Here is a 17,613-nt window from a genome sequence, read left to right on the forward strand (position 1 = left end):
TCTTGTCTCAAAAGAACTTATTTCCACACAAACCTCAATTTAAAAAAAAAAGATTATTGTGCAGTGGTGGTGGCACTTTTAATCCCAGGCAGATAATGTCTATGAGTTGGAGGTTTACAGAATAAGTTAGGACAGCCAGGGCTACACAAAGAAACCCTGGGGGGTGGGGGGAGGGGAGGCAGGGTATGGACGATGACCCTCTGCCAGACATAGCAGTACCTGCCTATAAACCTCACCACTTCGAAAGAATGAAGAAGTCAAGTTTAAAGGCAACATAGACTCTGCATAGCCAAGTTCCAGGCCAGCATGGGTTACAGGAAGAAACTTTGTCTGAAACAAGTAAACAGTTAAAAAAAAAAAAAAGTTAAAGCACAACAATTAAGAAATAACAAACCAACCCTGTCTCAAAAAAACAAAACAAATGAGCCGGGCGTGGTGGCGCACGCCTTTAATCCCAGCACTCGGGAGGCAGAGGCAGGCGGATCTTTGTGAGTTCGAGGCCAGCCTGGGCTACCAAGTGAGCTCCAGGAAAGGCGCAAAGCTACACAGAGAAACCCTGTCTCGAAAAAACCAAAAAAAAAGAAAAAAAAAAAAAAAAAAAACAATAACAAACCTGTCACAATACTGCCATTGAACCAAGTTATTTTTTACTGTGGTTCAATCTCCAGTCAGCCTGTTCTTCCTGTTCTAGCCTTGGTATCTCTTCACATGACAAACTAGAACATCAAGTAACTGGTCTCAGAAAATCCATGCTAAACTACAAAAGTAACAAAAAAAGAGAGGAAGGAGGCAGAACAGGTGGATCTCTGAGTTCGAGATCCAGCCTGGTTGGTCTACATGGTGAGTTCCAGGACAGCCAGGGCTACACAGAGTAACCCTGTCTCGAAAAACCAAAACGGGAGTGGAAGGGGGGTATTCAAGACTTTGGCATCTCAAATTTAAGAAGAGTAGCTGATTTCTTTCTAACAGAACTGTGATTCATTGTGGTTATTCTGGGCTCCAACTTAAGCCTCTTCTAACAGAGCTCGATATCCAAAGACCACCAGATGGCTAGTAGTCTGTGAATGGATGGGGGATGTGAACTCAAGCTCAACTATCAGTCATCCACTGATGACAGGTGTTACTCAGGCTTCTTGTTTAGCTACGGAAAAAACTGGAGACACTATATTGCTCAATGATAAGAATTCTTGGGGTTGGGGATTCAGCTCAGTAGTAGAGTTCTTGTCCAGTATCCATAGGTTCAATGCCTAGTACTACCAAAAATAAAGATAGTATAGCAAAATATGGTCTAATGCCCAGTCCTGCTCTCTCTGTATTTCCAAGATCAAAGCAGGAGTGTTGGACAATTTGAGATCAGCCTGGGCTACAGAGAGACTATCTCAAAAAACAAAAACCACACTAAAAACTATGCTGAGAATGGTGGTGCATGCCTTTCGACCCAGCACTCAGGAAGCAGAGACAGGCAGATCTCTGTGAGTTCAATGCCAGCTGGTCTACATGTCCGGCTCCAGGCCAGCCAAAGCTATATATATTAAGACTGTCTCCAAAACAAACAGATAAACAAAACCTAAATTAGAGGCGAAAGAGAAAGCTCATCCATTAAGAGAGCATACTGCTCTTGCAGAGGACCTGGGTTCAATTTCCAGCACCCACACTGGACATCTCAAACTTTACAATTCCAGGGGATCCAATGCCTCTGACCTCCAAGGACACCTGTACTCAGGTACACATACCCAGACACAGACACATGATATAAAATAAAATACACCTAAACATTCTTCTCATCATTCTATCAGACTCACTGAACAATTTCCTCCCTATGCATGCCTTGTGTTTGTAAATACAGAAAATAAAACTGACAAGTTTCCTATCCCTGTAGAAAATTGTTTTTGGAAATTTCTGGTTTGTTTTGATGAACAGTGATTAAAAACACCAGAGATCTTTTTGAAACTGCATCACTTCTTTTTAAGTCTTCTTGCTGTTCAGGATCATACCAATTGGTTCATTGTGCCATAGCATATTGATACAAAAGATGTTAACCATAGCAAAACACCAGGCTCAAGGTAGAGAGAAAACACTCCAGTAACACTGTGGTCCACTCACCCTCCCAATTCCAAATGAAGAAGTTCTCAGTCTCCAGCACCCTAGAATGTGTCTTCATTAGGGGACAGAGATATTACTGAGGAATATAACTACATCTTCATAAACAGAATTTGGAGAGAGATATGCAGAAGGGAAATGTAAGACACAGGGAGAAGAATGACCACCCATAAGCCAAGAAAAGAATAAATCATTCCCTTGGGGCTCTCAGAATGAAGCAACAACCTGCCAATACTGTGATTTTGAACTGCTGGCCTACAGAACTATCAGACACTAACAACAATGCTGTTTAAATCACATTTTGTTACAAGAGCCACAGCAAATCCAATAACTCTGTACTACCCACAATTTTCTGGGAGTTTGTTTATTTCTGTTGGTTTTATAATTTATTTTTTGATTGATTTTATGTGCACTGGTGTTTTGCCTACATGTATTTCTGTGTGAGGGTGTTGGATCCTCTAGAACTGGAGTTACAGACAATTGTGAACTCCCATGTGGGTGCTGGGAATTGAACTTGGATCCTCTGGAAAAGCAGCCAGTGCTCTTATCACTAAGCTATCTCTCCAGCCCAATTTTCTGGTTAAAACAACAACAACAACAACAACAAAACTTTTAAGAAAACGTTTCCTGTTATTTCAAAATAGACATAAAGGTTAGCATTAAGGGAGGACTATGCTAAAGCTAAGTAATCCAAAATGGATAATCACTGGCTGGTAAGATGTCTTAGCAATTCAGAGCACTTCTTCCACAGGTTCCAGATTTGATTCTCAGCACCCACATGGCAGCTTACAACCATCTGTAACTCTCTCTAATTCCAGAGGATCCAATAACTTCTGGCCTTTGAGGGAAGGCAACAGATACTCAAGTGGTGCACACACACACATACATGTAGGCAAATACCCATACACAAAAAGAGAGGAGAGAGAAAAATTTAATGGTCAATCCAAATGGATAGAGTCCCAGAGAGTCACTTTATAACATGGTCTTGACTAAACAAAAGCTTTGGCAGGAAAAAAGGGGGTGAGCGGGTAAGGGCCTTGTGAATCATTAGCTGGACTCTATGTGTCTTCACTGTACAGGAAGACCAAGAGAATTAAAGTACCCATAAAGCCAGTTGTGGTAACATGTACTTGTAAATTCTAATACTGGGAGGTTAAGGCAGGAAGATTTGGATGTCCAAGTCAGGGTCTGATACAAGTTAGACTAGAAAAAGCTGGGCTATGTGAGACCTTGTCTCAAAAACAAAACAAATTCAATTTAAATAAAAAAATTTACCTGCACACAAAGTGTCTGGCACATAGTACATTTTTTAAAGTTTATTTTGCCTGTATGTTTATGCATCAAATGCATGCCTGATGCCCTCAGATGCCATTAGATCTCCTGAAACTGGAGTTACAGATGGTTACGAGTTGCTAGTAAATTTTGTTTTTTTTGTTTTCCTGAGACAGGGTTTCTCTGTGTAGCTGTGGAACCTGTCCTCGAACTTACTTTGTAGACCAGGCTGACCTCGAACTCACAGAGATCCGCCTGCCTCTGCCTCCCGAGTGCTGGGATTAAAGGTGTGTGTCACCACAGCCTGGCTTCAGTAAGTTGACTACAGAGACAACACTCCAGCTCCTGGTACACAATATCTTAAATTATGTTTAGCCGCCGGGCGGTGGTGGCGCACGCCTTTAATCCCAGCACTCGGGAGGCAGAGGCAGATGGATCTTTGTGAGTTCGAGGCCAGCCTGGACTACCAAGTGAGTCCCAGGAAAGGCGCAAAGCTACACAGAGAAACCCTGTCTCGAAAAACCAAAAAAAAAAAAAAAAAAAAAAAAAAAAAATTATGTTTAGCCTTTGGATAGCCAGAGGGCATATTTAGAAACTTCCTCAGATTTCAGATTTTATTTTTATTGTGATTTACTTCTGTTTAAGTAATAGGTGATTGGGTATCTTCTCATACAAAGTAACTGCTATGTTCTTTTATTGGCTAAACTGGCCAGTGCTACACTGAAGAAATACACTAGGAGAAAAAAACTGTATTATCAAGACAGGTCTTTGATGCCAGGTGGCGGTGGCGGTGGCGGTGGTGGCGGTGGCGGTGGCGGTGGCGGCGGCATCGCACACCTTTAATCCCAGCACTCAGGAGGCAGAAGCAGGCGGATCTCTGAGTTTGAGGCCAGCCTGATCTACAGAGTGAGTTTCTGGACAGTCAGTACTACACAGAGAAACCTCAGTCTTTGATGCTGTTGGAGGTCAGAAACTCAACAGCAAGTTGATGGGCCATTCATTTAAAACTTTCCCCCTCCAGGCGGTGGTGGTCAAGCCTTCAATCCCAGCACTCAGGAGGCAGAGCCAGGAGGATCTCTGTGAGTTCAAGGCCAGCCTGGTCTACAGGGCAAGATCCAGGACAGGCACCAAAACTACACAGAGAAACCCTGTCTCGAAAAACCAAACAAAACCAAAAACAAAAAAACGTTTTCCCTACAAAATCCCCAGTGTAAGCAACTTGTTATGTTTTCTCTTGAGAATTTACTCAATACAAAGGGTCTATTTAAGCCCATGATCATCTATGCAATTAATGTTTCATCAGTAGGAAAAGAGAATGAACAACAGAGCTGGCAGTTCAGAGATCTTTGACTCACCCCAGAGGCTCCTCTCTTGTCCCTCAGAGAAAGTGATGGCAATTTCAGTATGCATGTTAAATGAGTATGCACTACCACTGGGAATATTTTCTCATTTCTTAGAAAAACTTTGAGCTTTTCTAACTTAACTAATGGCCTATAGTGTCCTTCCAGTACTCATTATTAACTAAGCAGCCAATTGTTATAGTATCCGTTTTTTAACATTAATTCACCACCCCCCACCATGTGTGTTCATACACTTATGCATGGGTGCTACAGAGGCCAGAACAGGGTATTGGATCCCCTAGAAAAGGAGTTACAAGTAGTTTGCCCAATGTGGGTGCTGGGAACCAAATTTGGGTTGAAAGTTGGTCCTCTGGAGAGCAGCAAGTGCTCTTAACCACTGAGCCATTTCTCCAGCTTTACTCATTTTCTTAAAATTATTATCAGAGTCAGACTCAGTGGTGCAAACCTGGAGTCCCAGCTATTGGGGAGGCTGAAGTGGAATATTCCAAAGACTGAACAGGTCATGGTCTCTGTAACTCATAATCATTCCCCCACTATTGATACATAGCTATTCATTTTTTCTGGGGTTTTATAACAAAGCTTATTTACTACTCTATTAGGAAAGATAATGTGGTTTGAATGAGAATGGCCACCATAGGCACAAGTTTGAATATTTGGTCCCCAGTTGGTGAACTGTTTAGGAAGGATTAGGAATATATGGCCTTGCTGGAGGAGGTGTCAGCTGAGGTGAGCTTTGAGGTTTCAGAAGCCTGGGCCATGCCCAGTGTGTTTGTGTCTCTGCTTCCTCCTGTGGATCTGGATGTGAGTTCTCGGTTACTGCTCCAGTGCCAAGTCTGCGTGCTTGCTGCCATGTTCCCCCACCATGATGATCATTTAATATACCCTAGCTCTCTAGAACCTGTGAACCCCAAATTCAACTGTTCTAAGTTGCCTTTGTTGTGGTGTTTTGTCACGGCAATAGAGAAGACAGGCAGTTTCACATCTTTTTATACACTCCTGTTGTTTTTAGGGAGTCAGCTTCCCGGGCGCTGGGATTAGAGGAACACAACACATCTGACTACACATTGGTGTGGTTTAAAGATCAAGTCCTCTTCCTACAAGTTTACCACAGGGATTTAGAAGAAAAACACTGAAGTGTATTTATTTTTATTTTGGTTCTTTGAGACAGGGTCTAATCTAACTGTGTAGCTGAAGCTAGCCTTGAAAGCCTTGATCCTGCCTAATTTACCTCCCAAATGCTGGGATTAATAGATATGTGCTACCTACCATCTCTGGTCTCAATGTATTTTGTTATGTTAACTTACTACTACGTGATGTATTATGCTTGTAACATCTCAAACATACTACTATCTGGTCCAATTGTATCATCTCCTATTCAATCTCTGTACTTCTGTACTCATCCTTTGTTCCTTAGGAAGCAAGTACTGTTTTTGTTGTAGCCCTGAGGATGAGGGATTTGTATATGCTAGACAAGTATACTACCACTAAGCTACAGGCTTTGACCTCAGAGAACAACTTCAGAAGTCAGTTCTCTCCTTTCACCATATGTGCTGAGATCAAACTCTAGCCATCAGGCTCAGTGGCAAGCATCCTTCTTTTCTTTCCTGACCCCCACAGTCTGGAAGCCAAGATATTACTACACAGTCTTACTATTCTGGGCACTGAAGATGATGCTGGCTTTCAGGCAATGTAACTTTCTGAGTGATTTTAGGAGACCCCCTCATCTCAGTGAACTACTCCATCAATTCTCTATGAACCCTACCTTCCCACTAAAATAGAGGGAAGCCAGGTATTAACTATTCAACACACACACACACACACACACACACACACACACACACACACACACACGAAAAAGAAAAGAAAGAAAAAGAATTACTAAACGTAAAGTAATAGATTTCACAGATGTGTATTAATTTTAAAAATAAAATTCTTCTGGGCAGTCACTTATGGAATCACCACCACACAGCTCTGCTTGGCCTTGCCCACTTTTCTGAACAGCGCTAACTTCCTTTTTTCTTCAAACCTTAGATAATCTTTCTACACAGACTCTCTCAGACAATCTTTCTAACACAGACTCTCTCACTCTTTCTTAGAAGCTAACCACCCCTTCTGCCATGGCTGCCTACAAATGACATTTTTTCCCTTTTCCCCTTCACCATCCTCTTCCTTTGGGCAGCTGCCAAGACTTATAGCTTGCCTGCAGAGTTGTTTCCCTCGTATTAATAAAGAGCATGGCGTGTGGTAATACACACCTTTAATCCCAGCAGAGGCAGGTAGATCTGTCAACTGGAGGCCAGTCAGAGCTAAAGTGAGACTGTCTCAAAAGAAAAAACAAAAACAAAAAAACACCCTAACAAAATTGTCCTCAATCATCAAAACAAATATACAAATTCTGCAGGACTGTTTGAAGAAATGGTTCAGAAGTTAGAGTACTTGCTGCTCTTGCAAGTTCAATTCCCAGCACCCACAAGGTGGCTTACAACCCATCTCTAACTGCAGTTCCAGAGGATCTGGTAGGACATGGTGCCTCAAGGGCACCAGGAATGCATAGGGTGCACACAAACACATACATGCAGACAAAATACTCATATACATAGAAATAAAGTTTTAGGGGTTGGGATTTAGCTCAGTGGTAGAAGGCTTGCCTAGCAAGTGCAAGGCCCTGGGTTCAGTCCTCAGCTCCAGAAAAAAAAAATAATAATAATAATAAAATAAAGCTTTAAAAATACATATGGTTGAAGATACAGCTCCATGGTAAGTGTTTGCCTAACATACGTAAGGCTCAAACCTAAGTCCTGCAAAAAAATAAAAAATAAATTCTGGAATTTTTTTCTGGCAGTACTGGAAATTGAACCTAGAGCTCCTGCATGCTAGGTAGGGTCCCTACACCCCAGAACCCCCTCATCTTTTTTGGAGGCAGTCTTGCTATGCTACCAGGACTTACTTCAGACATGCTATGGAGCCCAGATATCCTTGAACATGTGATCTTCCTGCCTGGGCTTAGGAAGCCACTGGAACTAGTAGAGAAGATACCACACGTGACAAACTCTGGTTAACTCTTATACCTCAGACAACTAGCCCAAACTCTTGTACTGAGCCTTTCCCTTCTGCTTGGCCTTCTGTCCTCTGAGGCAGGCTAAGCTATGCAGTTACAACATCCCAGATGCTACAAAGTAAACCAGGCAGAACAAAATGGAGACTCTGAACTTAAGCCAGATGAAAAAGGCAAGGGCAGTGGACAGATCAATACCTTTTTAAAGGCACTGCCGTTTAAAACTTCTGGGGCTTCAGTTCCAAAGCAAACTATTTCCATGTTCTAGGAGTCCCTGCCCCTTCTCCCTTCCTTATCAGGCCAGCCACAATGATGCACACCTTTAATCCCAGCACTCAGGATGCAGAGGCAAGTGGATCTCCACAAGCAGGCCAGCCTGGTCTACAGAGTGAGTTCCAGGACAGCCAGGACTATGTAGACACGCTGTCTCAAAAAGCCATAGTCAGGATATATTATGTGAGGAAAAAAATATTTTCAATAAAGGGGGGGGGAGATTAGTAAACAAAATTTTGAAGGGAAAAAAAAAAAAGCCTAACTAAAACCCAAAGAGCCGGGTGGTGGTGGCACACACATTTAATCTCAGCACAAGGTAAGTAAAGCCAGGCAGATCACTGTGAGTTCAAGGCCAGCCTGGTCTACAGAGCAAGATCCAGGACAGGCACCAGAACTACACAGAGAAACCCTGTCTCGAAAAACCAAAAAAAAAAGAAATAAGGCTCTGGTAAGTGCTAAGGTCCGTGGCAATCGGGAAAAGAAATATCTCAATCACAAGAGATGGCTGCTGTAAAACAGATCCAAAGCTTGCCAGAACTAATTTTTCAAGAGCAGTCTGAAAATTTACATATATATATACATATATATATATATAAAATGTATTTATTTTTATTTCATTTGCATTGGTTTTTGCCTGCATGCACATTTGTGTGTAAGTGTCAGATCTTGGAATTACAGACAGCTGTCAGCTACCATGTGGGTGCTGGGAATTGAACCTGGGTCTTTGGGAAGAGCGTCAGTACTCTTAACTGCTTAGCCATCTCTCCAACCCCATATATCCGTTTTTAAATACTGACAACTAATTCAAATTTTAACTCTGTGTGAACCAAACAAAATCAATCTGCAGACCGGATTTAGTCTTACATTTTCAACCTCCACCATAACAAGACAGATATGAATATTCCAGTGGTAGTTAAGGCAGATATACCCTACGCTACCAAACTTTTAATTAAAAAAAAAAAAGTGTTAAAAAAAAAACTTAAAGTGTTCCTTAAGTTTTTCAAGACAGGGTTTCTGTGTAACAGCCCTGGCTGTCCTAGAACCGGCTCTGTAGACCAGGCTGGTCTCAAACTTGCAGAGATCCACCTGCCTCTCCCACCAGAGTGCTGGGATTAAAGTCGAGCACCACCACCACCAGCAGCTCATTATGACTTTTCATACATACAAAAAATAAACTCTGATCATCCAATCCGCTCTATGGTCCTTTCTAATCTCCCTCCCCTCTTCCCTAGAGCAATGGTTCTTAAACTATCTTTTGTGGTACCAAGGACTGAACCCAGGGGCTTGCACGTAACAGGCTAGTATTCTGCCACTGAGCTCTATCCCTATTCTATCCCACCCACCCCCTTTTTTTTCAGACAGTGTCTATCTGCCTGACATGGAACTATCCCTCTGTAGACCACACTGGCCTCAAACTCATAGATACAGGCCTGCTTCAGTCTCTTGAGAGTGGATTAAAAGCATGAGCCACCACACCCGACTTCTTCCTCTGAGATGGAGGTATCCAGGCACACCTTGAATTCAAAATCCGACTGCCTTAGCCTCTTATGCAGCTCAACTTTTTTTGACATTTATATGGATGTAACAGAGCTTTTTAAAATGTGCACACTGTACAATTACAGAGATCCTGAGCCTCTTGAACTCTGTGAATCATACAGCAATCCTGTCCTGACTAGAGAGCAGGAAGCTAATCCCCAAACTCTAAGCTTCTTTGTAAACCTCTATCCATCATTCTACATCTCCAGGACCATTTCTAGCCTACACTAGCCTGTTCATTACACCCCCTATAGTGTTTCCAAGCTCTGCAAAAGTCAGCCAACGTATGTACCTCTTCCCCCAACCAAAGTCACAAGGCTTTCCTATCTTCATTTGTACTAGTGAAAAATCCCTTCACCAACCTACCAGACCTCTAACTCACCTTAAACAGTCATGCCTGTCAGCCACACTTGGCTTTCTTAGAAAGGGAGAGAGAGAGAGACAGAGAGACAGAGAGAGAGAGAGAGGGAGAGAGAGAGAGAAGGGAGGGATGAATCAATTCCTGTTGCACACCTGTTATTCCTTCCACCTGAGTACTCTCTCTCCAATACCCCCCAAAACTGGTTCCTGACTTCCCTCAAAAAACCTCTGGTCCCAGCACTCAGGAAGAAGAGGCAGAGACAGGTGGATCTCTGCATTCAAGGCAGCCTATTCTATACATCAAATTCCAGGCCAAAGACACAGTGAGATTCTGTCTCAAAAACAAAACCACACACACAAAACCCCACTCTGATCACAGTTATTAGGTCTTTCTTAAGTGTCTACAGGAAAGATACTCTGCTTAATACCTCCATGCCCTTTTTCTCAATTTGTAATTTACCCACTCACATTGTCTTCTACTGTCCTCAAAACAGTTGCCTGAGCCGGGCATGTCTTTAATCCCAGCACTCGGGAGGCAGAGGCAGGCGGATCTCTGTGAGTTCGAGGCCAGCCTAGTCTAGAGAGCGAGATCCAGGAAAGGCACAAAACTACACAGAAAAACCCTGTCTCCAGAAAAAAAGAATTGAAAAACAAAGAAATGGTATTTTCAATAAGTATCTTTCTCTCTCTCTTTTCTGAGACAGGTTTTCACTATGTAGTTCTAGCTGGCCTGGAACTTAAGAGATCTGCCTGCCACTTGTCTTGGAGTGCTACAACTCAGTCATGTAGTAACCCTCAAACAGTTCTTTTTACAAATGTAATCAAGTCAGGGTGATGGAGCTCACCTTTGGGAGGCAGAGGAAGGCTAGCCTATTCTCCAGTCCCAGGCCAGCCAGAGATACACAGAGACCCTGTCTTAAAAGAGCAACCAAGCTGGGCATGGTGGCAAAAGCCTGTCCTGTCAAATCCACACTGAAGCAGAGGGAGGAGGGTCAGGAGTTCAAGGCCAGTCTCAACTACTTACAGAGTTTAGAGATCAGTCTGGACCTTGTCTCAGGCAAAAACAAAATTTGGGGGAAAAAAAGGGATCACAACTAAATGGTTGCTTTTTTTTTTTTTTTTTTTGGTTTTTCGAGACATGGTTTCTCTGTGTAGCTTTGCGCCTTTCCTGGATCTCGCTCTGTAGTCCAGGCTGGCCTCGAACTCACAGAGATCCACCTGCCTTTGCTTCCCGAGTGCTGGAATTAAAGGCTTGCGCCACCACGGCCCGGCTTTTTTTGTTTTGTTTTGTTTTGTTTTTCAGGACGGTGTTTCTCTGTGGAGTCCTGGCTGTCCTCAAACTCACTCTGTAGACCAGGTTGACCTCGAACTCACCGAGATCCCGAGATCAGCCTGCCTCTGCCTCCCGAGTGCTGGGATTAAAGGCGAGCGCCACCACTGCATTCTCCCCCCACCTTATGTCACTTAAGTACTAAGAGTACTAAGTTCAGTCACTTAAGTTCAGGACACACGTCTGCAAACAAAGGACTAAGCCTTTTTCCACAAGTTTCAAGGCACCACCCATCTTTAACAAAGAGTTATACAGAATATACACATCATGATGTCGACCGGGACCGACTACGACAGTAGTTCCACAAACAAAACTAGGAAAGATCTGAAAAACGACAGTATGCCTTTCCACTCAGGAAAACTGTACACGGGTAACAAAGACGAAGCGATCTTCAGTTAATCTCACTGAAAAATGTTACAAAAACCCACTACCGTTGCCAGTGCTGCGCGCTGCCATTTTAGAAAAAGAAAAAAATAAGTACCTGGAAGTGAAAACCGAAATTTAAAATCAAAAGCTGGTAAAGCCGACTTTATTGGCTCTCTCCTACTACGGCCTTGCCATATTCCCAGCAGTTTTTCCTTCAAGGCATTTAACACCCCCCCCATCCCCCCACCCCGTTAACACTGTACACACACTGATGGCTTCCAACTTCTGGGCCACCAGTGTTGCCGCCAACTACGGCCGCCATGCTCCACCCGTTAAGATCCAGAAGGGCAAAGAAAAGAGAGAAAAGCTGCTTAAGTGTGGAAGACAACTGCTTCTCATAAGCAGGACACAAGCCAATTACCACTGGAATGCAAGTCAGCCTCACTTGCAACCCACGGAAAAAAAGTGGGAACAATCTTTTTCCGACAGGAAATAAATTTGGATTACGCCTCTGGGCCAGAAGGCAGGAGGGGAGGGAAAAACAAAACAAGAAGCGGAAACATTAATATTTAGTGTATTCTAGGGCCACATGCGCCCTAGAAGCCAGAATCAGGCCAATCGAGACCCGGTGGGGGAAGGGCGTTTAAGAGTTCCCGGAAAAAAAAACAATTCAAATAATGGGGTTCGTCCGGCCAGGGGAGGGGGGAAGGTGGGTCGGTGGAAGGCGACCGTCCCGCCGAGTGCAAAGAAGTTTGCGAGCGGCTCCAGGGAGCAGACGGCCGGGGCCTGGCGAACTAGGCCGGAGCGGAGGGAAGCGATGAAGGGCGGGGAGGGGGAGGAGCCGAGCCAGCAGGCCCGCTCGGAGCAGGCCCTAGCAGAGCGCGGGGGAGCCGCCGCACGCTAGGCCTCACCCTCGCCGGGGACCAGCCGCCGCGGAGAAGAGAGAAAAAACCCAACAACACACACACCAGTCGAGATGCCCTAACTCCCATCGGCTACGTCCACTCACCTGGACCCGCCGAAGCGACTACAGCAGCAGTCTCGCAACGGCACAACCGGCCCGAACCTCACCCCCGCCCGACAGCGCGCCCCGCGTCCCCGCTCTCCGACGACGACGGCTACCGCCTCGGTCCTCTGCCTTCTGGGAAATGTAGTCCGAGAGTCACCTCTCCTGACCCACCGGACGGCCTCTCGAACTCTATTTCCCACAAAGCCAAGCGAACGTTGGGCCCGCCGCCTTGCGTCACGCGCCCGCTGATCGACGGTCACGTGGGCGGCTGCGTTGCGTCCCCTCCCCTCCCCCCCGGCCTGGGTGGCCTGAGGAAGAAGGAGGGAGGTGGACGGAAGGGGCGGGGGCGTAGCTGACGACGACGCCGCCCCCACCATTTTGGAGCGGCTTCTCCGGAGGCTGAAGGAGGCCCTGAGCCCCACCCACTCGCCCGCCTTCCTGCGTCCTCGGAACTTCTCCAGGCTGGCGGCCGCCCGGCGGCTTGGTTTCCATTCTCCGCCATGCCCTCCTCCCGCTTTGTGACCTTGAGCAAATCGTTTATATATAAAGCGAGGTTCGTAATTTGCAACTCACAAAGTTGTTGGGAGGCACTTAAGGAGCACCAGGAATCCCTTAAGCACAACGGAAAATGGAAGAAAGAGTTCTTGTTTTGATAATGTGACCTCGGGGGACCCAGAAGCCCGGATGCACAGCGCTCTCCCCAGCAGGCGCCTCCCATCCCGTTTCATGACAGTGTGAGCCCAGAGGGCTTCTTTTTTTTGTTGTTTCAAAGGCAGGGTTTCTCTGTGTAGCCCCGGGTGGCCTGGAACTAGCCCTGTAAACCAGGCTCACCTCGAACTCAAAAGAAATCTGCCTGCTTCTGGTTCCAATGCTGGAATTAAAGGCATGTGCAACCACCACCTGGTTTGGCCCAGAGAGGAGATCATGAGCCCAGGAAGTGTGTTAGTACCTGTTGAACCACAAATGTCTTGGAAAGTGAACCCCTGGAATGTGCGTTTCAAACAAACCTCTCAGATTATTTTTGTTTTGTTTTGTTTTTCGAGACAGGGTTTCTTTGTGTAGCCTTGGTTGTCCTGGAATTCACTCTGTAGACCAGGATGGCCTTGAACTCCGAGATCCACCTGCCTCTGCCTCCCGAGGGCTGGAATTAAAAACATGTGCCACCCCGTTTTAACTTTTATTTTTAGAATCTTCTTCTATATCCCAGTCTATCCTGGAAATCACTAAACCTGAGGCAGCCTTTCCTATCTCAGCTTCCTGATTTCTGAGATCTCAGATGTTAGCCACCAAGCTGTTTCTCATAATCTTGCCTACCAGTTTGATCTGGGTTTTACAGCAGGCTGGTTTCCTCTGCAGTTGCTGCCCAAGCGAACACTGTACATGTAACAGTTCAAATGTTGCCTTTTCTGAAGTGCATTTACTAGCTACTCCAATCTCTGCATACTGTTGGTTTTTATAAAAGGTGGTGGATGAGCGGGTATATACTTGCTGGTCCTTGGACTCCAGCTCTAGGGTGATCCTGTAACAGCTGAGTAGTTAATTAGAAGAGGGAACCAAGAAGAGAAAAGCTTGTGGGGTGAGACCTCATTTTTCTGGAATTGGGACAAGGCAGTGGATCCTGATGTCCTCTGGAACTTGAGAGAGAGCAGGGCCCTGTCTGTGTGTCACTGTGCATGAGGAGGAGAAGTGCCGCTGACCGGTCTGGAGGGAGGCACATGGAGGGAGCAAGGCAAATGAAAGTTCCTACCTTAACTGGGAAATCTCTTCCCATTAGGTACCCCTGAAAAAGTGGTGGGGTCTGGTAGGCGAGTAAGGCTGTCCCCCTTCCCCGACAATAGGGAAACCAGAAGGAGAGGTGGGATCCCAAAACTCCCTCAGGACTGAGTAAGTGGCTCAGTGTCCAACAGGAAGGAAACAGATCGCCCCATGGTGCATCCTTGGTTCCCTGTGAGCCCGTGGCCAAGCCTAGGAGGTCTGCTGGAGGTCTTTTTCTGATGTCCCCAAGCCACGAGGTGCACCAGGGCAGTCAGCTGACCAGTTATCTCTCTAGGCACCAAATGTTGGTTTTAGCGGCACTCCTACCCTGAGAGGAAAAGTCATGGGACACAACAAAACCCACTAACAAGAGGTTTATTAAGAAAAGGAAAAAAGGAACAGGGTAAGATCAGACCTGTTGGAAAGACAAGAGAAGAGGAGAACATGGGATCTGCCTTCTAAAGACTACACCCATGCACACATGGGCCCACATGGCTACTCAACACATGCGCATAGATCATGTGGTCACACTGTGTGCAGTTTACATGACCATGCAGCGCATGGTTTATGTAGGACGTAGGACCCGGAAATGACTAGGCAGAAATGACTAAGTGTACCACCGGGGCATGCGCGATCATGGGAGCGTGGTGGAATTCCTATCACGTATAATTACTAAAGCATGTGTTTGTCCCCCACCAGACTGTGAACTCTTTGAGAACAGAGATGAGTTTTGATGGATTTTTGCACACACCAGGTCACAGGAAACAAAATATACACGTGTAATCTGCTTGTCATGAGAGAAATGTCAAGTACAAGTCAACACCGAAGCTCTCTGTTCTCAGCAGTATTTTTCCACCTAACTCACATTCTCTTCCTCCTCCTGGAGTACTTCCTTCCAGCAGCATACTATGTAATACCTCTTGAGACACTCAGTTTCAATTTAATTTCCAGTTCACAGGTTTTCCGGAAGTCGTCTACATCATGCCATGACCAGGGCAAAATACTGCAGACACAATGATGAACTAAATGAGTGCCATCTGCCTCCTCTCCAGCCCAGAGACTATCCCATGGTCCAGGTTTTACCCTTTCTTCTCAGCCAGTCAGTTCCATCGAGTCCCCTCTCCTCCTCCACTGATCAGTAAGTTCATGTGGCCTTTACATCACTCAGTCCTTTGAGCCATTTAACTCACTCTAAATGTTTGGGAGCCATCATGCACCCTGGTTTCCTACAGGAATGTCAAACTCAGTCTGTTACTGAGCTCTCTTTCCCCCCAATAGAGCATTTTCTAATTGATGTAGTTATTTGTGTGTTTGCGTTCTTTGGTTGGTTGGTGGTTGTTATTTTGTTTTTGTTTTTCAAGACAGGATTTCTCTGTGTAGCTCTGATGTTCTGAAACTCACTCTGTTGACCAGGCCAGCCTTGAATTCAGAGAACTGCCTCCCCGACTGCCAAGTTTAAGGCATGGGCCACCACACAGCTCTTATGTCTGTATTCTTTACTAGGTTCTGTGCTTCCCACAAGGGAGAGAAAAAGTTAGCACTCCTTTTATTTACATGTATTTATATATGGAGCAAATGCACCCATATCACAGCACACATTAGAGGTCAGGACAACCTGTGAGAGTCAGAGTCACTTCTCTCCGATAGACGGAGTTTTCCGTCCTGAGCGTCCACTCCCCATCCTGGTAGCTGTTTCCAAATTACCACACAGAGACTTAATATTACTTATAAATGTTTGGCTGATAGCTTAGGCTTGTTCCTAGCTAACTCTTACATTTAAATTGACCCATGTCTATTAATCTATGTATTGGCACGTGGCTCATGGCTTTACCTGTCCTCTAGTATGTTGCTTCCTGGGGGGGCTGGCTGGCATCTCTTCTGACTCCATCCTCATCCTTCCCATCATTCTCAATGTGGCTTTCCTGCCTGACTTCCTGCCCAGCCACTGGCCTGTCAGCTTTTTATTAACCAATGAGAATAATACCTATTCATAATGTAGAAGAGGATTGTTCCACAGCGCTCTCCTTCCGTCACATGGTTCCAGGGATCAAACTCAGGTCATCAACTTGGCAGAAAGTGTTAGGATCCTGCCCTCACTCCTGCACATGCGCAGCTTGGGATCTTTCGTCTTAAGTCATCAGTGGGCACTGGTGACTAGTATGTGTGACGTGGTCACAATCTGTACCTTAAAAAGCCGGACACAGACCCCTACCCTCTTTTTGTTCTCTACTCTGTCTCTGTTCCTGCTCTGCTTCGCCACCTTTCTCTCTCCCCAGGCCTGGCTCTTCTCTCTCCTATCCCTTCCTTCCTCTAATAAAGCTCTCTGTAACTCTGTAGTCGTGGCTGTGGCTCATGACCTTTCCCCGCCGTAACCAGTGCCACCACCAGCTCTGTTCATCCTTTCATTGGTGCCGTGGACTCGGATAGGAGATTCTGCTCACTCAGCATCCGGGGCTGAGTGTTGTTGGAAACCTATACCGAGGACCTGCAACTGCCTGCTATGAGACGCATTTGCCCAGCTGCCACCGCTGTCACATGTGCTGCTGAGATTGGTGAGTCCCCTGCCATTTCCCGAGACTGCAGCCTGAGCTATATTCCTTGTACCGGACCCCCGGGCGTTCCTCTGCTACATACCACGACACATCTATCTTGAGGAAATATAGGATGCTGTCCGGGCCCCTGGGGGCATCCCCTGGGGCCCCAGCCCTCACCCTTATCATGACAACAGTTCAGGTAATTTGTGCTGTTAATGCCAGTTCACAGACTGCCTATTCTCAAGGATATTTGAAATAGGAGCCTGGGATCCCGTTAGTTATTTTAATTTTTTATTTTTCTCACTCAGCACTGCAGCCATAGGACATAGGGGCTAATACCAGTAAATCTGGCCACATAATGGCTTCAAGGGGATTATCTAACTTCTGCTAGCAAACAGGCAAACGAAAAAAGTTACCTTATCCCCAAGCTTTCTACAGAAGCTCTGAACCCTTCTCCTTCTCCATCTCTGATTATTTCTCTGCCGTGTGCAACCACTACTGTCTATCTGGCTTCCGCTTTCTGCTCTCCAGAATTGGGCGGGCTTTAACTCACCTTAACTCCTCCCACTCATTCTCAAGCTGCCCTGAGAAACACAGACGGGCTAGGATCCATGCAAATACGTTTACAATAATCAGGATGTCTCTTTAGCCAGAGATCAGTT

The 17,613-nt window shown here is 45.5% G+C and overlaps 1 protein-coding gene across 3 annotated transcripts in view; it reads right to left on the reverse strand.

The window, feature by feature from the left end:
- Window positions 1-17,613, reverse strand: part of Thrap3 (thyroid hormone receptor associated protein 3) — a 46,910-nt gene that overhangs the window by 25,297 nt on the left and 4,000 nt on the right. Inside the window, exon 1 of one of the 3 annotated variants that reach the window (XM_006980067.4) lies at window positions 12,663-12,906. The exons of 1 other annotated variant lie outside the window; for it this stretch is intronic. The gene's annotated coding sequence lies outside the window, so the exon portion shown is untranslated. Of the gene's footprint in view, window positions 1-12,662; window positions 12,907-17,613 lie in introns of those variants that run through there. One more of the 3 variants, XM_076565062.1, reaches the window with a different exon arrangement.

The sequence above is a fragment of the Peromyscus maniculatus genome, chromosome 2 (assembly GCF_049852395.1).
Source record: "Peromyscus maniculatus bairdii isolate BWxNUB_F1_BW_parent chromosome 2, HU_Pman_BW_mat_3.1, whole genome shotgun sequence".
Lineage (NCBI taxonomy): Eukaryota > Metazoa > Chordata > Mammalia > Rodentia > Cricetidae > Peromyscus > Peromyscus maniculatus.